The sequence below is a fragment of the Diuraphis noxia genome, unplaced genomic scaffold, assembly GCF_037042655.1.
Source record: "Diuraphis noxia isolate RWA-SAM2 unplaced genomic scaffold, SU_Dnox_SAM2 contig0003, whole genome shotgun sequence".
NCBI lineage: Eukaryota > Metazoa > Arthropoda > Insecta > Hemiptera > Aphididae > Diuraphis > Diuraphis noxia.
The window spans coordinates 73,757,885-73,770,760 of record NW_028301713.1 but is presented as its reverse complement, the minus strand read 5'-3'; positions in this window follow the sequence as shown (position 1 = coordinate 73,770,760).

Genomic DNA, 12,876 nt, shown 5'->3' with positions numbered 1-12,876 from the left:
TTTAATATACGAGTGAATGTAAATTCCTATACACGTGACCTAGTAATAGACAATAGTACAAGAAAAGAAAAATGTAAGTTCCTGCACGATATAGAAAAATTAAAAAGGTACATATTATGAAAATATGAAGTTCCTACAAGGTAGCGAAAAAGGTACGTACACCTGCATATTATGTATTATTATATAATAGCCAATAGGTATGTAAATTCTTTAACGATAAGAAAACCACTTCTTCGATCTAAAATCTCCTTAAATAATAAAACACTAATATATAAATAAATATTACGTCCAGCAATGACTTACGGAATTCAACTGTGGGATACCACTAAAAATTCAAACCTAATCAAATTCCAAGCGTTCCAATCAATATCTCTACGTGTCCTCTCTAATGCTCCCTGGTACGTCAGCAACCGCACCCTACATCATGATCTCAACATACCACCAATATCCACACTTGACTCTTATCATTATAACAAATTTCATAAAAATTAAAAATACCTTTAACCATCCAAACCCACTCATATCTAAACTTTCTTCTTGTACAATCCCTGATCACCCCCCTCGTCGACTCAAACGCAAATGGCCGCGTGATTTATTAAAAAATGCCTAGTGCTATTATCATAAAGTTACCTCCCCACTTAGTTTAAATTGGAAGTAGTGTCACTGGACTCCCTTTCCTCAAGATTTTCATGTCCTGTAATATATTTCATCATATTTACTTATTATATAAATTGTATATAGATTGTAAATTTTTCTTAAATAAAAAAATAAATAAATAAAAAATAAAACAATAAGAAAAAAGTTTAAATGACTGTAAGTGTATACTTAAACTACAATGATGGATTAGGTAGTTATACATTTATTATTGAACTATAGGCCTATTTCAAAATATTATGTAATATGAAATAGCTAGATGTACCCAAATTGATTATTGACCTAACCTAACGAACCAGACATCGCAACATTAGCAGTTATTCACAGAAATAGTCATTTAAGAGTTGTAATGAATTATTCTTTTTTTATATAAAACAAATTAAATTAGAATAAATCGTTTATTCACTACACTAAACATAACATGTTTGTATGAACATTTTTTGATTGGTTGGAAGAGCGAGCCGTTAGTTATTTCGTTGAACAATCGTAAACAATAGAAAAAACTAAGGACTAACAAAATAATAGAGAATTATAAATAGTTATTAATTCTATATGTAATTACTATAGAAACCAAAAAAAAAAAAAAAAATGAATTCATGAAAAGATTATTAAACTGCAAAAATAACGGTTACAAATAGTTTTCTAAAATTGAGTGTATACTAAATGTGAAGCGCGATCTCGCCAAGAACGTCAAATAGGAAGATAATTAAGCACATACAGAGCGCGCCACGATGTCAGTGATCAGCGAAAGACTCGAGCTGAGTCATACACCTGGTTTTTCTTGATTATTTTTCGTTTTTCTCGGCAAAATTGGAAACAGCTAAGAATTTTCAATTTTTACCTTCCGAATGCACTAAATAAATTCTAAGCATCTATCTTTGATATTTTTATATTGCTATTAAAATTAATGATGAACATTGTATTGAGATTTCAAGCTTTTTGACCAACCAAACCGCAAACATAATAACTTTGATCAATATAGGAAAAAAACTAAAAAAAATTAAATTTGTACAATATCAACATTTTTAAAAATATTATCGTGTATGGTAAATAACAAAAATAAACATTTTGAATATACTTATTTATACTGTTATTAGTTATTTTTAATTTTTAATTATTTAATTACACAAAAAATCTAAATCGATTAGGTATGTAAAATATTAGTTTTTCGCTAAAATCCCATTTTTCTTTTCTTTTTTTTTTTTTGGTGATTCCTCCTTAAAAGTTAAAACTGCTTGAATTTTTTTATTTTGGACTTCTCAAAGATTGAATAGATTCACTTTCCTATCAGAAAAATCGAATGATTTTCCCTACCTTTTTGGGGTGATGATTGATGAGCGATGACACACACAAATTATGAAATCATTAAATTTATTGCTCTACTCAAAATCTAAAATCGAACGTAAATATAATTCACCGTTTTTTTATAGGTACCTACATTGCTACATTAAAAAAGCGAAAATAACTTCAAATTTATTCAAAGATCGACTGATGTCACCAACAATCACAGTCTGATGTTTACTAGACAGTGCCATAGTGGACAATGGACATAACAGAGTAGGCACCGTATACTTCGTCACAAAGAAGCACCGCACATGAAATCTAATACGTTTAATCTAAAGTGGTATCAACATGACTTACTGAACGTGTTACCTTATGTACCTATTGAATTGTATTTCATCTGTTTTATTTGTCACCAACAAAATTGCGAAATCGATAGGTACGTAAACATATTTTAAATAAGTATGTCCAGAAACATGAAAGCAAAGATCGAATAAAAAGTGAATTTCGTAAAAACAAACTTATATGTACTTAACTGCGTTTTTAAGGGCGATAAAGTTTATTATAACTTATAAGTTATTGTACCGCGTATGACTTTGCTCTTACCTATTAATGTTAGGTATTATAACTTTTATAATATAAGAGTAAAAATATATGAATTATGAATGCATTTAGATTATTGTTTATTTTCCTAAAATTATCTTAGTGTTAAATTATTGAAATTTAAAGATATGTTTAAAATCTGTGGTCTATATTTTCCCAGACACAATCTGCATTGTCTTTAAACATTCTCAGTTCTGCTTGAACGATTGAACGTACAAATCAAATATATTAAACGACTTTATTCAAAAGTTTTGACCTTGAAATATTTCTTTAATATTTTTATGTTCGTGTAATAGATTATAATTATAATTGAATACATAATATATTAGATATTAGAACTTCCTTTCTGTGTTAATCGTGAGAAACTGAGAAACAATATACTAAACAATAAATAGTATGTATATCCATCAAAATAAGCCAACCATTAATTTAATATTATTCAGTACTTAAATTTTGAATACATGCCTAGATATTACAAAAGTATTTACTTAAAAAAGACATTTTAATAAAATATTTATTATACATTAAGTACAAGCTAAAATGATTTTGGAGAAGTTTCGAGCGAGTTTAGTAAATACTACAATGTTCATTATTTATGATTTTTATACAGATAGCTATATTATAGTCAGCTTGATGTAGAAACAATATACTATGAAAGCTGTACGCTGTACCTATACAGTATAATATTATTGTATTTTTTATTATTTTTTTCTTTTTATTGTTTAAAGCATCAACTACATGGTTATTGCCGGCGTTACATATTTAATTTACATTTATTTCTTGCATACTTACTTAATTTCTACTTATTACCTATATTTATAGATTTAAATTTTAATCTAAGTTTATTATTATTAATATTGTATTATCAATCATTTATGAGTGTTTACTGTGTATATAAAAATTTTCCGCTAAATTCAAGGACCTGTTAAACCGATTTGTAAAGAGTCTGTAAAATGTAAAGAATGTAAACGTAAACAAATCATAGAAATTTAAATTCGACTACAAAATTGCTTGTAGCTATTATAAATAGTACCGACGCGCGACGTGGCTATATTATATTGAACACATCAGTTGAATTACGGTTTTAATGCTATTATAGTTTAAGAAATAGACATAGTGCGCACGTAGAGCAAGTGCCTACATATTATTATAATTATACATCATAATATACCTATTATATTGTATTATAAAGAGGTGGAGTTTGTGTCACTTGTGAGGTTGTAGGTGGTTACATCTGAATTTACTAAATTAAAATTCGTTTACCAATAGAAAAATGAACATTATTTGTGAGTGTCATAGACATAGGTATTAACACCATTAAAACGGAAAATAAAAAGACTTTTCATGGTAGTCAAATTTGACATTGCACAGTAAGTCGGAGAAAACCGGTCGAACTTTTCTTACGAATGCTGCCTATAAACGATGAGGTAATATATTATGATATAATTGAGTTCTAGAGAGAAGTTGCAATAATTTGATAATGCCTAGCCTACAAAAATTTCAGCGACACCATATGCCTATAACTTTTATATATCTTAGTCACAATTGTCAAAAAGTAGTTTTTTATATCTATACCTATACCTAGATACTTTTGTTACGTTTGTAGGAATAGAATATTTTGGTATGAATTTTCCTAAATGGATCTATATGGGCTATATTTGATATATAAGATAAATGGCCCTTCATTTTGTTTATTGCAAATTTAAGATTTTTTATAAAAATAATAGATAGGTACAACAATAATAATAAATATAAATATATTTTTTGTTTATTATAGGGTTGCTATTGGTTATACAATTTAGTATATGGATGAATATGAAATTAGCAATTTGTTATTTCTTTATTAGTTACCAATGTTTTACAAAGATTTTAGTCCTGTATTTTATATAAGGTACTTGTTTGTTATCGCCCCGCCAGTACACTGTATAAAATTTATCTCCCCCCCACTCTTGTTTGTTATCGCTCCTCCATAAATAAAATGTATTATAATACAATAAAAAATTTTAAAAATTTATTATAATTATAAATTTAAAAAAAAAATATATAAATTTACAAAGAAGGCCAAAATTCAGAAATATCTTTTAATATAGTTTCAAATACATCATTTTTTCCGAGACGTATTCTATACATAAAATCTGCCAAATAAGACTCTTAAACCTTAAATAAATACCTTAGATAAACCTTAGATAAATTGTATACTGTGTACTGGCGGGGCGATAACAAACAAGTACCTACCTTATATAAATAAGTTAAAAAATTTTAATGTAGATTAAAATGGAGTAAATCCGCGGGAAGTTTTGAACATGATTAATCGGGTATTAAACGACGAATTAAACAAACATTTTGAATCATATAGAATTGGTATTCTTAACGGGAAACGAAGTGAATGGAGATCAGCTAGTATCATATATTATATTGCTGTATCAAATTTTTGGTTGACAGTTGACACACATATTATTATATACATTGGGGGGGGGGGACACTGTGATTTTGAGATTTGTGTGTCGACATGATGCGTAATATAATTATAATTTTGTAAAGAACTCTGAGTGTACCTATACAAATATAAAATAATAGTAATATTGTAATAACGAAAATGCTGAGATGCGATCAGTTGCCCGTAACTAATCACTGTTTTGTATACACAAGACACAACTGTTGAACAGCGGGCTATAATGTAATGTGTAACGTCATATACCTACAGTGCATCGTCGTACAATAACGGACATCCGTATCGGATACGCAAACGGAAGATTCGACATTGATATTGGTTAGTGTGTTTACTGTTTAACAATAACATAATATTATATTGTCTTATATACATTGCACATTTACTATATGTATTATATAGTTAGATGACTATCAGTATCGCCACAGAATGAGCGAAACGTGAGACGAAAAACATTTTTTTTTTTTAATCGAAACGAAATCACGTGCGACTATACGACGATAGAAAAAAGTAAGTAATGGAGACATAAAAAAACAACAACACTATTTTCGTAGATGTAACTTAATAATTTCAGCTCCTTGCCCGTACCATCAAACAACATAAACATCCGATTATTATTATTATATTATATATTATACAATTTGAATATAAAGACGTTCGATTATAATACGACGAGACTCGCAGTAATCTCTTCAGTGCATCTACCTACTTGTATAGTATTATTAATATAGCTGTATAGTATATGTATATATAATATTATTGTAATGGGTCACCGCTGCGGAGAATAACCGTTAAAGAACAAGCCGGACCGACGACGCTGGATAATGCGTGGCAAGCGACTGTTCAACTGCTGCCGGATTATTATTGCGTTCTGTATCAGGTTTTACGAGAATTTATTGTACACGGTGATAATAATATCTATATATGTATACATATAGTGTATGCATAAAATATACAAAACTAACGATATGCCGGGTGACACTGAAAAGAATGATATTTAAGTATAACTGGTATAAGTCTACCTCGATTGTTAGGTGTTGAAAAACCCGAATTAGATGTGCGCGACTGCTGCCGCACTTGTTTATGATATTGTATCGCCACGGACAACCAGTGCACTTATATTGTACAAGTATTTAGTATTTACTGACACTAAAGACGTTTCATACCCGACTTTTTTTGATAACAGGACGCTTGTTCCGTAGTAGTTTTTTAAATCATTGATTTGATTGATTTCTTTTTAATTTTTACTGAATGTTTACATTACTATGCACCATAATATTGTCGAAATTCGAAATATTACAATTATTATTCTTATTGAACTATTTATAGCCATATAGGCCTTAAACAATTTCTAACAGTTTTTCTACATTTTTAACAAAAGTTTAAAAAATTCTTACACAACGATCTTAACAGTTTTATCATTATTCAAAAACTATTAACCAAATATCTTGACACGTTTTTCCCTGTTTACAAATATTCGATATTTGAATTTTTGTTTTTTCATTCTATAAATGCCAATAAAATTGTATGCATTGAGTCGTCGAAAAGCTTGATAATTTATTACAAACAGATTCCTTATGAGTTGTTATTAATTGATATATATCAAAGATCCATTTGCAAGATGTTAGTACCTACTTATTTAAAATTCAATATTTTACAAAATTGATTAAAACCTTTAATATTTTTAAATTATTTTATAATAAAAAAAATCATACAATGTTCAATTGTTATAGCTAAGAATTGAAAATTCAAATCAAGGCTTCTCAGAAATATTTCATACTGTAATCAAAAAATAATTTTAGATGAAAAACCAACAGCTCCAAGAACTACAATTTTAATTATTTTATTGTAATTTGACAATATTATTCGTGGTTACAGTCATCAAATTTAATATACTGAGTAATAATATTAAAGGCTGATAGGCTCAGAATCGTTTTTTGTGTACAACGATTATTGATTTCAAATTCAACACATTTGTTGCAGTGACTAGACAGTAAAAGACAGACAGTTAAAGTCTAGACAGTAAAGCAGATGCCTGATGTACCCACAGCAGATCATTATCCGCACTTACCTGCTTCTTTGAATATGATAATTCAGATAATTGACAATCAATATATTTTTCCATCAATTAGGTGATATCTATATTGGATAATGGATACAAGTTTAAAATGTTTTACGTCATTCATAATAAACCATTAAAATGTATTTATTTTAAACCACAGTACCTCCACTATTCTTGGAGGCTCCAGGCTGGAGCTGATATGTCTGACTGAAATGTTGTGGACATTTATAAGGCCGACTCATTCCAAATATTTACTCTTCTGAATACAGTAGACGCCGCTTATAAGACTAACTTCGGGACCAGCACAAAATGAGTCTTATAACTGAATAAATCTATTACATAGGCGATGTAAGAAAAAAAACACAAAATACTTGTGAATTTTATTTTATTATAATAAATATACATAAATAAATATGTAATAAATACAAATTATACTTATTAGTGAATAAATGAACAAATTACAATAAAAATGTTGCATACACAGTACACGCATTATAAAGCATGAATCGAAACCAGTAATAATCAACAAAAATTTTATTTTTATTTTTTGAAAACAAATTTATTTCTAAATTTTAACCAAAATTGTTTATTTCTATCATATTTTTTTACGAAATTTGTGTCTTATAATCGAAGTGGTAAGTCTTATATAACCGAATTTTTTTATAATGTATTTGGATGCGTTCGGACTATTTCAGAAGATTTCGAGTCTATTATCGGACTAAATCTTGTATCTGTGAGTCTTTTAAGTGGTGCGGTGTCCACTGTATTTATTATTGTATAGAATTTAGAAAAATATTCAGATACTAAATAAAACACAGAGGCATGCTTGTCACACATTTATTATACCATAAATTGAACTAAATCATGATTTACACTAATAGTATGATTGGTTGAATACTCAACCCAAAATGTATTGGTGTGCCGTATAATATGTAAATATTCATTGTTTTTTAATGAGTTAAATATTTTTTTTAAATATATAATAACACAGTTTGAGTTATAAATTATAATTTTATAAAGTTATTTTTAGCCGAGTATAAGAGAAAATAGCGGAGATCTTGAAACGAAATAATTCTGTATATCTTATGCACAGATCTCATCGCACCATTCTCATTGACGCGTGCTACTTTTTAGGAGCTATTGCAGGGTTGGCCACAACGAGGCTCGTATATGCGGCTATTAAATCAATTTCATGAGGCTCTTGAACCAAACTTAGACTAAAATTAAAAGTAAATAAATGTTCCTTCATTTGTTTTAAAATGAAAAATGTATCTTTATTTTATAAATATTGCTTTACAATGTGTGGCTCACCTCGAATTAACCTTATAAATTTTCGGTTCCCAAAGTTTAGGTTAGTCACTGGCCACTGGCCACCCCTGATCTATTGTGTTCGCACGTGTGGAGTGTACTTTAAACGACGAAGAATGATTAAAAAAACAATAACTGCATTTTTGTATATCGGGACGTTTACTCGTTTTTGATAATTTAACAACAATAACACCGACATTTTGGGTATAACTAATAGATATAGATGGCAGCTGCTATAGCCTATAAGTGTAATCCTTTTTAGATTATAAAAAAATATTTGTGTTTGAAAAACATAAAGGCGGAACAAATATCTTGTTGTGTTTGGTTCTAAATTAAATGTTATAATAATTAAAAACTATATTTTATTATAATACAATACACTTGTGGGTTACGGAACAACAGCATTAAAATCAAAAAGCGATCAAACGGCACCTCGTATTATTTTATTACGTATTATATACCTACGTGGATGGCCTATAGGTACTTTAATGTATACGTAGGTATATGATATAGGTATAGGTATTTGGTGTGGCTACGCGTGTTTGAGAACTGAGAAATCTTTCTATCAATTACTTAATAATAGCCCCGGTGGACGGCTATAACAACAGTATATATATATATATATATATATAATATAATATACCTAGGTACGGTTTAATTTGAATCCGTATGAAACCGGTTCTGGAAGTCTGCAGCACTCAGCAGCGTAGAGAATCTCGGACTTGCAGGTAAATCGTTCTGTATTTTTTAATAATGTTTAAGGAGGCACTGCTGTACACGCACACCATCATAACCCGAGCATATTAAAACCGACCGAACGATTTCTCGACGATTCTGGTTCGATCGCGCGTCCTGAACACCGATATTATATACAGGTTAATATTCATCAAGAATATTCACCGGCAACCGCCACCCCTTTATTCTTTATAAATGTATTTATTGAAATTTTGAATTTTTGTATCATCAGGCATACTGTCTTGAAGATCATACTTTTGCCGCAAATAATACATACTTTGATTTTTATTCGTTTTTAAAAATATTCGATGGTGACACAAGCTTAATATTTTGAAATGAGAACAATCACCTAGATTATGTTTTGATAATTTTGATTTGAAATGAATCTAAATGGAAATTTGAATGAACCCTTATAGTTTAGTGTTTAGTATTTTCTGAGTATTATACAACTTCATAACTTGTCTTCTATTGATATTTAATAATAATTTTACTTTAAATATAAATTAGATATAGGTTATACAAGATTACAAGATTCGTCATCATATCATACTAAATAATTTTTACAAATTGTTGACTATATAATTTTAACTATTAACATTTTCAATACAATCATTTGGATCTCGATTTATAGGTAGGAATTCATATTACATCAAAAGTTTTCTAAAACATCATCTACGTATTCATTTAAAATGCTATTATATAGACAGAGTGCTTCACATTTGAAAAAAGTTTGCTATTTTATTGTTGGCTGCACAAGACATTTCTTGAGTTGCATAAAGAATAAGTAAGTATACAAAAACATAGAGTAAAAAAAACTTAGTAATTAAATAATAAGAATTTCAATAAATACATAAAAAATATGATTATTGAGTATTGACTATTGATTGATATAGTAAAAGCGGTAAAAATTAATTCAACGACCGCTCATGATCGTTTTACGAAGGCAATTATTTCAAATTTTAAATAATAAACAATATTTTGACTTGAGGTATTGATATCGATATGATAGATGAGCGAGATATTTTCCAATACAGGCCGACCTGCTGCTGTCCGTCTCCTGTCCATATATATATTTTTTTTTACTAGATAATTAATTTAGGTGGTAGGTATACCCATGTATTTTTAATTTTATTTCGATTATCTTTATCTCGGTGTCCTATTTAATATTTAATATTTATCTAGCTGAACAGCTACAACACAAGTTCTGATTTAAATATAAATAAAATATATGACAGTATATAGAAAATATTGTATTATTTGTATTTAACCTACGGAAGTAATATTTGACATATTTAAAATACTATTGTATGAAGTATGATTGTCATTTATTCGGTATTACCGATATACGTATTACGTATATAATATTATGCGTAAATAAATAAAACTATAAATTTATTGTAATAGTTGATTCTAAAAAATAATATACTGTTATAGGTACATTTATACCAAAAGTTGATTTCAAAGGAATACCACATCTTTGACAATCGAGAATTTTTAGTCATTAGTATCTAGTTTTATAATTTAAGAGAGGTATTTCCCATAGTTTTATACAATATTACCATATAATATATAGGTAATATGTACATTGTACATATATGTATAGTAAAATACTAAAATAAAATACAAAAAATTACCGTATTTTAAACATTTTAGACCGAAAGCATATTATAGATATAACCACAGTTATTTTACTGAATATAAACTATTATTGTATCATAGGTAGAGAAATTTTCATTTTTAAGCACAGATGCACAATAACATGCGCCAATGATTTCAAATGATGACAATGTATTATGTATATAATTACTAGGTAATTTCTGTGCGGTATGCGCTTCTCATTTGTTTTCATGGTGGTCTATTAATTGGTTTACATCGTTCATAAACAAAACCTCCGGAAGTATGACTCAATAGATATTTCACGATTATGTCTATATAGATGTGTCTTTTTTCTGGAGGGTTCGAAGATGAAAGTATAATATAACGAAAGCAGGATAGTAAAAGGGGAAATGATATTTGTGCATGTTACTTGAGGTTAATCGATAGACAAATGGGTTTCCTTTCCCCATTTGCCATTAATCATGGCACCCCAAGTTTTAAAAATAATCAGACGAAGAGGGAATACTGTACGATCAAATGAAACTCCAAACAATAGCAAATTCTACAAAATATAATACCTACATCCTACAAATCGCTGCAGTTGATAGGTATAGGTACTATTATAAGTTGTATATACAATTTGATAGTTACCACAAACTTAAGATATAGTTTATAACAACGGTTGGAAGCTGGCGGACGGCGGTCCGTATCCAGACCGTGAAAGGCAGAAAATTGGACCACAAACACGTCTTAATTTTTTTTTGTCTTCATAATATAACTATTATAAGAATATAAAGATTTGACAAAAATTGTTTTCATTGGACCTCATTTATTTAATATTTTAAGCATCCGGACTCTATTAAAAATTATTACTTGCCGACCCCGGACCTCTGGTTTGTAGTATACAAATATATACAATATAGTATATTACTATATAAATTACAATTATAACAATTAACCAATATACGTATATTAGTATAACAGTGACGATTATCATTTATCTATATTCTATAAATTGTATACATTATGAATGGCGATATTGTATCGTATTAATATGTTCTATGAATTTATAGGTACCTACCTACGTTATATTATTATATATCCTATCATTCCCTAAATTTAGCTGACAAATATAATTGTAACTATACTATAACTACTGATTTTTAGTATTTACATAATTTTAAGATAAAAAAATAAAAAGTATACATACAATTATTCGCTTAATATGAAAAAGTTGTTGAACTGATCTATTTCAGTAATCCTTGTAATAAATACAAAATTTAAAATATTATGTTAAAATAATAGGCATGTTCACAACTGCGTATTAGGTAAATAATGAATAATCATTTAGTATTTTACATTGTTAGGTTTAAATTATTACTATACAATGATAAAATAATTATAGCATTTTCCACCATTCCGCACTATTGCACCAAGGTGGCACTGGTACAGTTCAGTAGTTCATTAATAATCGTCCTAGCGCGGGCTGGTGCCAGTGTAGATGAAACATAAAATCTATACTTATCACTGATATATAAAGATAATAAAATATTTAATGGGTATTGTAGTACTTATCATTGCACTGGGTGCAAAAAACTAGCGTAATGCATTGAAGTAAAACATAAAAAAGTCCACTCAGTGCAGCACATTAATCTTACCGATGAAACATAAAAATATGCACTGGTGCAATCAGTATAGTGTGGTGGAAAACGCTATTAAATACATGTATCTCTTTTAAATTTTTTTAAAAATTAGTATTTTGTTGCATACATAATGTGTATGAAATAGTATTATTTCTAGAACGAAAATGGAATAGTTAAATTACCTACCACGGGTCCACGGCAGCAGTTAACATTAAAAACAAACGCATAAAATATATATAAGTGTAAATGTGTCATAATAGTTAGTCGCTATATGAGCCAGGACTCAGGACTTATTCAGTAGGAAAAATTAGCAAAATACATAATAATATAGGTAATATATAATGTTCAAAACTATACTTTACTAGCTATCAATTATAATAAAAATAATAATAATAATAATAATAATAATAATAATAAAATAAAAGGATCAAGACCATTTCAGTTCTTATAGATTGGTTTGTGCTAAAACACAACACTAAGGCAATGCATAATATCTCTGACGGATCGAATTCCATACACGGTCCATTATGTCTGACGATGATGGA